The 12477-nt window shown below is 44.2% G+C and overlaps 1 protein-coding gene across 3 annotated transcripts in view; it reads right to left on the bottom strand.

The window, feature by feature from the left end:
• The window catches only part of LOC108712531 (PHD finger protein 21B), a 45474-nt gene that overhangs the window by 16141 nt on the left and 16856 nt on the right, over positions 1 to 12477 (bottom strand). The gene's annotated exons all lie outside the window — the stretch shown is intronic.

Genomic DNA, 12477 nt, shown 5'->3' with positions numbered 1-12477 from the left:
ATCTATAAACATTAAGCCCTTTTGAAATGTTCAATACATTTGCTTATTCAGCTCTAACCCTTGTTGGAGATATAGAAATATTTAAAGAGATCCCCCAGCATGCATCTGTAGGGCCGAATAATCCCAAAGCAACCGCGCATAAGATCACAGGCCCCTTGCCAGACATACATATTCATGGAGAATCAAAAGGAGTGGTTAGATTCCATAAGGGACATACGGAAAAAAAATCTGATTTCACAAAGTGGTGGTGGGGGGCTCTGTGGGTCACAGACCCTCATCTCTAGAAGGATTATGTTCGGCTTGAGTGTCAGCCTGCATGCCCAATGTCTCTTTGGTCGTATGAAATATGAGACATTCCTCTTATTACAATCCAATTGCACAGCAGAATCAGCACATTAAAGGTGTTGTTCCCCTTTAAATTAACTGTTAGTATGATGTACAGAGGAATATTCTGAGACAATTTGCAGTTGGTTTTCATTTTTTTTTATTATTTGTGGGTTTTGAGTTATTTAGCTTTTTACTCAGCAGCTCTCCAGTTTGCAGTTTCAGTCACCTGGTTGCTAGGGTACAAATTCCCCTAGCAACCATGCACCGATATGAATTTCTATATTGATACTTTTTATTCCTCATCTTTCTATTCAGGCCTCTCCTGTTAATATTCCAGCCTCTTATTCACATCAATGCATGGTTGCTAGGGGAATTTGCACCCTAGCCACCGGAGAGGGTCTGGAGAGCTGCTGAATATAAAGCTAAATAACTCAAACCCCACAAATAATACAAAATATAACCAATTGCAAATTGTCTCAGAATATCAGCTCATTTAAAGGTGAACGACTCCTTTATTGCTTCTGTTGACAATTATTGCTATGCACAGCCTTTACAGGAATCCAGGCCACAATTTTTGTTTTTAATCTTTAAAAATCAGCTTATCCATTTCTGTTCCCAAGATGCTCAGCTAATAAAGAACCAGCTCAGAGCAGGGGTGGGGTCTAAGAATGGAGGCGTCGCTGGTGTCATGCCCTCTTCTGCTACGTGGGTGGGGCAAGAAACAAGCCGCAGCCAATCAGAATATTACAACCTGCAGAGATCTAGAATCAACCGTTAGCCAATCAGCATAAAGTATAGACACCTAGAACCTAGCTGCAGCGTTACAAGACGAGCTGAACTATTGGTGTAAGTTTGACCAGTCTGTAGCCAATCAGAGCATTAGTTCATAGGTCTACACAAGCCTATAACCAGTCTTTGGCTAGAGCAACCCAGGGGGGTAACTACAGAGGTAGCAGACCCTGCAGGGGAGGCCCAGGAGGTATAGGGGGCCCCATGAGGCCCAAATAATGAGCAAATTCAATATCCATTAGTAGAACAGGAGAACCTCTGTATATGTTTGGGGCCCTAAAATTAATTTGCTGTAGGGCCCTGTTTAGCGTCGCCACCTTTCCATACGTCGGAGACCGGGCAGGGGGGCGGGACTGTGACATCAGTGGGGGGGTCGTGACATAGATGAGAGTGGTTATGATGTCAGGGGGTGGGGCTATGAAGCCGCAGTCAGAGATTGGCTGATCGCTGTGTCGATCAAGGGAATCCTGCCCGGTTTATCTTATATGAAAAACCGGGCAGGAAGCTTTGACCCGGGCAGACCTTCAAACTACCAGGCTGTCCGGGTCAAAACCAGGTGGTAAGCCTAGCCCAGTAACATCTAGTTAGATTAATGCTAGATGCTGCTCCTGGTAACTTTAAGAGCTGAATTTCCAGTTTTCAGACGGGAAATTCGGACCCCCAAGACCCCCTCTGGTGCCAAAAAGATGTGCGGGGGAGGGGAGAGGCAACAGCAAGTAGAGGGGCCAGCATCTCCCCTGCCTATAAAAGCATCAGAACCTCTACAATGATAGAACAAAAGGTAGCCAATCAGAACTTTTCACAGGGAAAAAACAGCCAATCGGCAACAGAATGGCCACAGAGTCGGGACCAACAGGTGGCAGTTGCAGAATTAGTAAAGGGGAATATAACAAATCTGCACATCTATGGCCAGAGCCTGTGTGGCCCTCCATTACGGACAAGTATTAGATACAGTGGTGTAAACAACAGAAGCCCTTAGGGTAAAGGCACACCTGGAGATTCGGGGAGATTTAGGGTTAGGGTTAGAAGTTTACCCATGAGGAAACTTCGGGCGACTTCGGAAATCGAACCGCCGCGAGTGCATTGGCGCATGGGTTTTTTCATTGAATCAAACGGAAGCCACGGGGAAGCAGTTCGGGGAGATTAGTCGCCCCAAAGAAGAGGCGATTAGTCGCTGGGGCAAATAAATCTCACCGAATCTCCAGGTGTGCCCTTACTCTTAGTGTGTAAACAGATGGGCAAAAGGCTTCCATAGATACCAAGGTGCTACTGGTGCAAGGAGATCTCTAGTAGAACTTGCAGGAGCGGCTCAATGGAAGCCGCATCACAGCAAGAACTAGCCAAATCAATATCCCCCACCCTTCCCCTTTCAAGAAGAATAAATCGGCTTTATTAAAGGAGCTGCCAACGCCATTGTGATTTCTGGTACAATCACAAGATGTCACTTATTATAGGAAACAATTGCCTCCCTTCAACGCACGGCTGGACTCCTCTTCTCTAGAAGGATAACTTGCCCTTTAAAGGGGACAAGACGATAACACAAAGCAAAGGATATGGCCGTCGTGTGAAGCTATCTGAGGTTTTCGGGAATGAATATAAAAGAACTAAAACATGCAGATAAAGGGGAAATTAAAGCTAGGAGGGACACACATAAAGTTGCAAATCTGTACTATTGCAGCCTGATATTCCTATAAATCGGGCATATTCCCACTAGAGGGAGCAATGAGGAGCAACTTCGGGAGAGTCGGACTCCTCTACTACATGCGCTGCCTGCTGTACCGGTCGATTGAGGCGAGATTGGGTTTATACAAACACTCAAGAGTTAAAGCAAACACCTTTAGAGAAAGGGAAGAAACAGCTTCCATCAATGCCATATTCATCTCAGGGAAGAGTAAAAAGCCAGAGAGAGAGCAATGATATTATTTTAGGCATACAGGGTTTTTTAACGCGAAAAAAAATATGTATCTAAGCCACCATCAGTGTTATAACCACAACCCCTAAGGACACCAAACCCCCACCCTTCGTATGCAGAAAGTTCTACACCTGTCCACTACGTGTGTTAAAATCTCCTTTCCCCCCACCTGTAAACCGCCATTGGTGTGTTCTAATCCCACCCACTGCTTCCTATCCCTCATCCTGTAAACCCCCATTGGTGTGTTCTAGTCCCACCCACTGCTTCCTGTCCCTCATCCTGTAAGCTGCCATTGGTGTATTCTAGTCCCACCCACTGCTTTCTATCCCTCATCCTGTAAACCGCCATTGGTGTGTTCTCGTCCCACCCACTGCTTCCTGTCCCTCATCCTGTAAGCTGCCATTGGTGTATTCTAGTCCCACCCACTGCTTTCTATCCCTTATCCTGTAAGCCCCCTTTGGTGTGTTCTCGTCCCACCCATTGCTTCCTGTCCCTCATCCTGTAAGCCCCCATTGGTGTGTTCTCGTCCCACCCACTGCTTCCTGTCCCTCATCCTGTAAGCCCCCATTGGTGTGTTCTCGTCCCACCCACTGCTTCCTGTCCCTCATCCTGTAAGCCCCCATTGGTGTGTTCTCGTCCCACCCACTGCTTCTTGTCCCTCATCCTGTAAGCCGCCATTGGTGTGTTCTAGTCCCACCCACTGCTTCCTATCCCTCACCTGTAAGCCCCCATTGGTATGTTCTAGTCCCACCCACTGCTTCCTGTCCCTTTCCCTGTAAGCCGCCATTGGTGTGTTCTGGTCCCGCCCACTGCTTCCTGTCCCTCACCCTGTAAGCCACCATTGGTGTGTTATGGTCCCACCCATTGCTACCTGTCCCTTATCATTTAAGTGTTCTAATACCACCCAGTACCCCTCCACCCATAAGCTGCTGGCAAAGTGTTCTAGCCCCACCCACTGTGAGTTACAGACTCCTTGCCCCTCCCCTTTAAACTGGTATCAAAGTTTTCTAGTCCCGCCCACTATGAGGTAACCAATCACCTACAATATGAATAACAACTATAAAATGTTTCTCACTTTCATTAATCTCACTCATTTTAAAGGAAGATGAAAATGCCAATGTGTTTAACACAGGCAAGTGCTGCTGCCTCGCTTTCAACTGGCCATTTTATATCCCCAATATTGTGAAAAGCGCAGGCCAAGGCAGTTTTAATGTTCCGCTTTGAATGAATGGGGGGGGAAATAAATCGCCTGTTACTACAGATCTCCCGAGAGAAAACACTGAATCAGTTTATTCTACTTGTCAGATATAAAAAAAGCCATTTAGGGGAAGAAGAAAAAAGGAAATCCCTGCGAGTGTGAGATTTAGCCAGAAGTGACGCTTTGTATCGTTATTCACCTCTTGTACATGTTAAATGAATAGAAAACATTAAAGGGACGGAAGCTGTTGTAGTAAACAATGTGCTGTATTTATTGGGCCGGCCTATAAGAACAGGCACTGAGCGAGTCCTGTGGCTACAGAAAAGCGTGACCTGATCTACCATAAAGTGACCTCATTTCCGCTGCAATCGGCTCCTACGCAGCTCTTTTATATTCTTCCAAGGGAATCCTGTGTATCGACCTTGCATTTCTGAACATACAGAACATTTTATAATTGATAGTTGGGGTGAGCTGCTCAACGCATGGGGGAAATCAGAGGAATACAAATCAGAGTAACCCAACTCCCAGAGGAACGGACAAACCTTCTCCCGGCAGGCCCCCCATTATGCCCTGGACCTATGGGAAAAAGATCCTCGTCAAACGAACGAATCTTAAATTGCATAGCGCCCGGCTTAAACCAACTATACTCGTTTTGACGGGGTCGCCAAATGAGCAAATCTCTCCCCTTTATTCCCACCTTGAGGTTTGGCCCTAGTGCCCAACGATAAGATCACAACGGGTGGTCGGATGAAGAACCACATTAACTAACCTACCCGCTCCTCAATCCGATACGATTTTTACACCTGCCAAATCTTTCGCCCAGAGGCCACCCATACACTGCCCGATAATCTCCCATCTGTCGGCAGCTTATATCTGCTTCTGTGTAGGACCTTAAAGGGGAAGGAAACCTAGTCGGCGCAAACCCCCCACCCCCCCTCCCGTTTGTTGCCCCCCTCCCTCCTCCCCCCTGGCCTACCCGTCCCGCTGGGCAAATGCCCCTTACTTGTTACTTACCCTTCTGCGCAGGTCCAGTCCAGGGAGTTCACCGACAACATCTTCTTCCACGCGATCTTCTTCCTGCTTTGAACGGCGCATGCGCAGTAGGATCATTTCGCCGGTACGATCTACTGCGCATGCGCGTGACTTTTGGCGCATGCGCAGTAGATCGTACCGGCGAAATGATCCTACTGCGCATGCGCCAAAACGCTGTTCAAAGCAGGAAGAAGACGCGCGTGGAAGAAGATGTTGTCGGTGAACTCCCTGGACTGGACCTGCGCAGAAGGGTAAGTAACAAGTTAGGGGCATTTGCCCAGCGGGACGGGTAGGCCAGGGGGGAGGAGGGAGGGGGGCAACAAACGGGAGGGGGGGTGGGGGGTTTGCACCGGCTAGGTTTCCTTCCCCTTTAAGGGCAGAGACACACGCTCAGATTCGGGGGGAGATTAGTCACCCATCAACAAATCTCCTCTTCTTCAAGGGTGACTAATTTCCCCAAACTGCCTCCAGCCGGCTAAAACGTAAATCACCGGCGTGATGGCAATCGGAGCGCTTCGTTTTCTGAAGTCGCCCAAAGTTGCCTCACGAAGGAACTTCAGACGACTTTGGAAAACTAAACACTCCCTATGGCAATTTAGATTCTAGCGGGAGGCAATTCGGGGAGATTACGTCCCCGAAGAAGAGATTTGTTGCCGGCCGACTAAATCTCCCCTAATCTGAGCGTGTGTCTCTTAACACTTTTACACCAGATGTGGACCAATCGGATTGCCCACCCCATGGAGCAGCCCCAGCTTAGTTTAATGCCTAAACGGATCCTCCTTTAGATTTTAAGGGATTACCTCCATGGGATCAAGTTAGAATCAAACAATCGACGGCTGAGCACACAAACAAATGATGGTGATCGGATTCAGGGAGACACAATAGTGGTGTGTGTGTGTGTGTGAATGAGACCCTATCCCTCCCTATAGAACCATTAACAGCTGAAAGTCTCTCTTCTCCAATGTAACACAGGAACAAAGATTTCAAGGATATTTTTCTCTTACCCACGGGCGGTTTTTCCTGCGCTCCCCTGCGTTGCGCTTTCTTCCATTCAGCCGCAGGGGAGCGCAGGAGTAGGGGGGCTGTACTCACACAGACGCATGTAAGTGCCGAACGCAGGTTGGGACGCAGCATGTTGCATTTCACCTGCGTTTGGCGCTTACATGCGTCTATGTGAGTACAGCCCCCTTCAAAATAATTGAGTGCGTCTACTCCTGCGGCTGAAGCGCAACGCAGGGGATCGCAGGGAAAACCGCCCGTGTGTAAGAGCCCTTACACTGAAAATATTCTTGAAATCTGTTCCTGCGTTGCAATTTCTTCCGTTCAGTCGCAGGTTTAGTCAATTATTTTGAAGGGGGCTGTACTCACACAGACGCATGTATGCACAGGTGAAATGCAACATGCTGCGTCCCACCTTCGTTTGGCGCTTACATGCGTCTGTGTGAGTACAGCCCCTTTCCCAATAAATGAGTGCGTCTACTCTGGTGATCCCCTACGGCTGAACGGAAGAAAACGCAACGTAGGGGAGCGCAGAAAAAAACGCCCCTTAGTTTCCCAGGAACGAGGCTGAATTCTACTGAATTAATAGCAATCCCTACCTTTAATCTCCTTTGATATTATCAGTACAGACACCCGGTATTTCTTACGACTGAGGCCGACCATAATAGTATAACAGAAACCTCTGCTACTATGTATCACATGTAAAACGTTAACGGGTCGCTGACCCACTTCTGTAGGGTTTATTAATAATAATAATAATAATAACAATTCTATCGACACGGCTCGGGCATTTGGTTTAAACAGGCAACTTTTCTTTTCTTTTTTTTTTCCTGCTGCGATACAAGTAAAGTGCAGTTTATAAAAAAAAAACTGCAAGTGGTGTGGCTTTGTGGTGCATCTGTGCCTGGTAATTGTGTGCGAGGGTCCATCTGCTAGTAGATTTCTAACCCCTCCTTAAAGCCATTTGTAGAACTAACCAGATGCTCCTTTCTCCACTCTTCCCCCAATTAGGTTTTCCAACAGAAAAGAGGAGAGCGGAGGGGGGAGGCTTGTAAATATCCCCCTGACAATATCCACAGGCAACCATCTTATTGTGCACTCACACACACACACACTCTAACACGCACACTCTAACACGCTCACTCTAACACGCACACTCTAACACGCACACTCTAACACGCACACTCTAACACGCACACTCTAACACGCACACTCTAACACGCACACTCTAACACGCACACTCTAACACGCACACTCTAACACGCACACTCTAACACGCACACTCTAACACGCACACTCTAACACGCACACTCTAACACACACACACTCTAACACACACACACTCTAACACACACACACTCTAACACACACTCTAACACACACACTCTAACACACACACTCTAACACACACACACTAACACACACACTCTAACACACACACTCTAACACACACTCTAACACACACACTCTAACACACACACTCTAACACACAACAATGTGCATATGAAAGAAAGTAGCACTTTGATTAGTGTTTTAAAAGTCAGAAACCGCACACACAGCTGATCTATTGAACTGTGCACCTCCCTATTGATTTGGGTTTCTAAGGGAAAAAAAAAGGAGTAAGAAAAGAAAATGCTCTTGATAAAAAAAAAAAAACCACACACACACACACATCACACACACACACATACACATCACAGAAAGAAATTTAAAGGGTAACTTTTCTCATTACAAAGAAAAATATGAATTGGAGTGGCAAGCAACTTTCTGATACAAGTCGATTAAAGACGGAGGGTTATTTACCCTTCAATTCTGCTACATCGTTGCAACGGTGTCAAACTATAAAACCAGTTCCAATGCGGCATTAAGAGTTTCTTTGGATTAGACGCGAAAAAGAAATAGTTTAGTGTGGTGTTCTCCTTTAAAAAAAAGGGGGGGGAAATGGGATCCATTATCCGGAAAAGATCTGAATTACTGAAAGGGGGGTCTCCCATAGACTTTGTTTTAACCAAATTTTTTTAAAAATGATTTCCTTTTTCTGTGTAATAATAAAACAGTTGCTTGTACTTGATCCCAACTAAGATATAATTAATCCTTATTGGAAGCAAAACCAGCCTATTGGTTTTATTTCATGTTTATATGATTTTCTAGTAGACTTAAGGTATGAAGGTCCAAATTATGGAAAATCCCTTATCCACAAAACCCCAGGTCCCGTGCATTCTGGACAGGGCCGCCATCAGGGGGGGACAGGGGGGACAAGCGTACCGGGCCCGGGCATGAAGGGGGGCCCGGCAGCGCTGCATTTTTTTGAAGATCCGGGCCCCCCTTACGAGCGCCCGAGCCGTACGTCTTGCCTCTTCAGTGCCGAATGCGGAAGTGCCGAAAAGCCGAAGCCGATGCGCCGAAAAGACCCGAAGTCACGGAAAAAGCCGAAGTCCCGAAGTCACGAAGCGCCGAAAAGACCCGAAGTCACGAAAACAGCCGAAGCCGAAGTCCTGAAGCAGCGCAAAGACCCGAAGTCACGAAAACAGCCGAAGCCGAAGTCCTGAAGCGGTGAAAAGACCCGAAGTCACGAAAGGAGGCGAAGTTGAAGTACTGAAGCCATGAGTTCAATCCTACTGAACAACAGTTTGTGTTTTTTTTTTTTTAATCCCCTGGCCACCAATGTATTATTTTAATATTCTATAGGCCCTGCCACCAATCTTTTTTTTTAAAACTTTTGTTTTTGGGGCCCCAATTTTTTTTTTAACTCGTAAGGGGCCCCTTGCCACCATTGTTTTTTTTTGGTTTTTTTTTTTAAAAAAAAAATTAATTTTCTTTTTGGTGGCCCCCAAATTTTTTTAACTTTGGCCCCTGCCACCAGTTTTTTTTTTTTTTCAAAAAAAAATTTTTTTTTTTAAATTTTTTTTTGGGGCCCCAATTTGTTTTTAACTTGTAAGGGGGCCCCTGCCACCAGTTTTTTTTTTTCAAAAAAATTTTTTTTTTCCAAATTTTTTTTTTGGGGCCCCAATTTGTTTTTAACTTATAAGGGGGCCCCTGCCGCCAATGTTTTTTTTTTTTTCAAAAAAAAAATTAATTTTTTTTCAAATTTTTTTTTGGGGCCCCAATTTGTTTTTAACTTATAAGGGGGCCCCTGCCACCAATGTTTGTTTATTTTTTAGTTTTTTTTACATTTTTTTTGTTGGGGCCCCAAGTTTTTTTTAACTTATAAGGGGGCCCCTGCCACCAATGTTTTTTTAAAAAAAAAAAAAAAATTTAATTTTTTTTTTGGGGCCCCAATTTTTTTTATAAGGGGGCCCTGACCATCAATAGCTTTTTACAACTTGTGTGGGGGGGGGGGGTTACTTTTTTAGCGCTGATGTCTGTGTGGTCTTTTAACTGCGATGTGGGTGGGATATGGGGCGGAGCTTGGTCGTCAGTGTGGGCGGGGCCCAGGGGGCCCCAAAAATTTTTTTGTACGGGGCCCCGTGATTTCTAATGGCGGCCCTGATTCTGGATAACAGGTCCCATACCTGTACCTTGTACTTGATCCCAACTAAGATACAATTAATCCTTATTGGAAGCAAAACCAGAATATTGGCTTTATTTAATGTTTATATGATTTTCTAATAGACTTATGATATAAAGATTAATATTACAAAAAGATCTGTTATCCGGAAAGCCCCAGGTTCTGAGCATTCTGGATAACAGGTCCCATACCTGTACCTTGTACTTGATCCCAACTAAGATACAATTAATCCTTATTGGAAGCAAAAGCAGACTATTTATTTCATGTTTATATAAGCCCCAGGTTCTGAGCATTCTGGATAACAGGTCCCATACCGGTATCTGCCCCCAGCTACCACAGAACCGTTGGAAAGTTTAAGTTCCGGAATATAATCGGATAATATATTAGTTGACTTGGAATTCAGGGTCATTGTATTGAATGTAATTATAAATGCTGCTTCTGTTCCACTGGGAAATATCTATTTAAAAAAAAAGCTGCATATTTCTCTACTGATCAGGGTTTCATGTCAGATAAATATTAATTAACGGAGAAGGCGCTTCTGTTGTTTAAAAAGGCTTCTCATTCATGTAACAAAGAGGGAAATTATGCAAATGGGATGTTTTTTATAAATAAACGGATGTTAAATTAACATTTTGTTATTTAATCAAACTCTTCTTACTTGTCTAATTAGGTGAAGGAGGAGAAGGAATGTTCTGGGCACACAATAAGCTATACCCTCATACTGTACTGTCTAAGGGAATCAATATGGCACCTCCTCCTCCCATATGTATAAATACAAATATACAGAGAAGGAATGTTCTGGGCACACAATAAGCTATACCCTCATACTGTACTGTCTAAGGGAATCAATATGGCACCTCCTCCTCCCATATGTATAAATACAAATATACAGAGAAGGAATGTTCTGGGCACACAATAAGCTATACCCTCATACTGTACTGTCTAAGGGAATCAATATGGCACCTCCTCCTCCCATATGTATAAATACAAATATACAGAGAAGGAATGTTCTGGGCACACAATAAGCTATACCCTCATACTGTACTGTCTAAGGGAATCAATATGGCACCTCCTCCTCCCATATGTATAAATACAAATATACAGAGAAGGAATGCTCTGGGCACACAATAAGCTTTACCCTCATACTGTACTGTCTAAGGGAATCAATATGGCACCTCCTCCCATATGTATAAATACAAATATACAGAGAAGGAATGTTCTGGGCACACAATAAGCTATACCCTCATACTGTACTGTCTAAGGGAATCAATATGGCACCTCCTCCTCCCATATGTATAAATACAAATATACAGAGAAGGAATGTTCTGGGCACACAATAAGCTATACCCTCATACTGTACTGTCTAAGGGAATCAATATGGCACCTCCTCCTCCCATATGTATAAATACAAATATACAGAGAAGGAATGTTCTGGGCACACAATAAGCTATACCCTCATACTATACTGTCTAAGGGAATCAATATGGCACCTCCTCCCATATGTATAAATACAAATATACAGAGAAGGAATGTTCTGGGCACACAATAAGCTATACCCTCATACTGTACTGTCTAAGGGAATCAATATGGCACCTCCTCCTCCCATATGTATAAATACAAATATACAAGTTGTACAATAAACAGATTTCCCCTTTAGAAGGCCACATATAGGAGTAATCGCTGTGGGATAAAAACAACATGAAGACTACAACAACTATTTATTCTGCTCGCTGCGAATCAGAGGCATAAAATCTATATGTTACTACAGAACCGGCCACCACTTAATCAATAAACCCCAGAACACAAATCTCCCCATGGATCGGAAGCATTTGGTCGAAGCTGCACCTACAAACTCATTTGGATTCACAGATTAACCCCTTCCTCTCCCATAGGTGCCCTAACTGATCCCATCCCCCAGCGCTCATTACCCACTTCTACTGAACTATATTCACAAATCACATCTCAACCCCCCGCGCTTCACTTTCTCTCTGGAACGCGGTCACACGCCACAAATATGCAGATTTTTTTTCCCCCTTTACGGAGAATTATTTTGAAGGGCGACTGTTCTTTAGGCGAAGGGCAAACTAGTCAGAAAGTGTTCGGAAGGAGCAGAAATAGCAGAGGACAAAAGAGGCCTAAGGAAAGTATCAGTGAACAATCAATGAATTGCTGTGGTTGCCTGAAATGATGAACTCTGACATGAAACTCCGCTTTTCTGCAAAGTCAGGAACAAACAGATGTCTCTTTGGAATAACTAGAAGGCTGGTTATTTAATAGCTGATTGTCACTCACCCCAGTGCTATGGAAAATAGACACACGGAGCTGGTTACCTTCCCCTTTAGACAGCCACTCATACATATATATATATATATATAGAGATATATATATATATATATATATATATATATATATATCTATATCTATATCTATATATATATCTATATCTATATATATATCTATATCTATATATATATATCTCAAATCTAAAAGGACATAGTCATCAGTCTAAGTATAATGTTAATAATTACATGACACACATTATATATTTGCAAAGTTACAATAATTCAAGTGTTTGATCAGGTATATTTGTTCTCCAACAGCAGCACCTCCTTTATATGAAAAAGCAACAGTCCTGTCCTGCTTTATGGCAGCTGAGATTCTAGCTATCTGTATAACAGAACATTCTGTCCCAGTGGCTGCACAGATCCTATC

The sequence above is a fragment of the Xenopus laevis genome, chromosome 3S (genome assembly GCF_017654675.1).
Source record: "Xenopus laevis strain J_2021 chromosome 3S, Xenopus_laevis_v10.1, whole genome shotgun sequence".
NCBI lineage: Eukaryota > Metazoa > Chordata > Amphibia > Anura > Pipidae > Xenopus > Xenopus laevis.
Note: the sequence above shows the minus strand (reverse complement) of the source record. Positions and strands in the feature narration are given on the sequence as shown.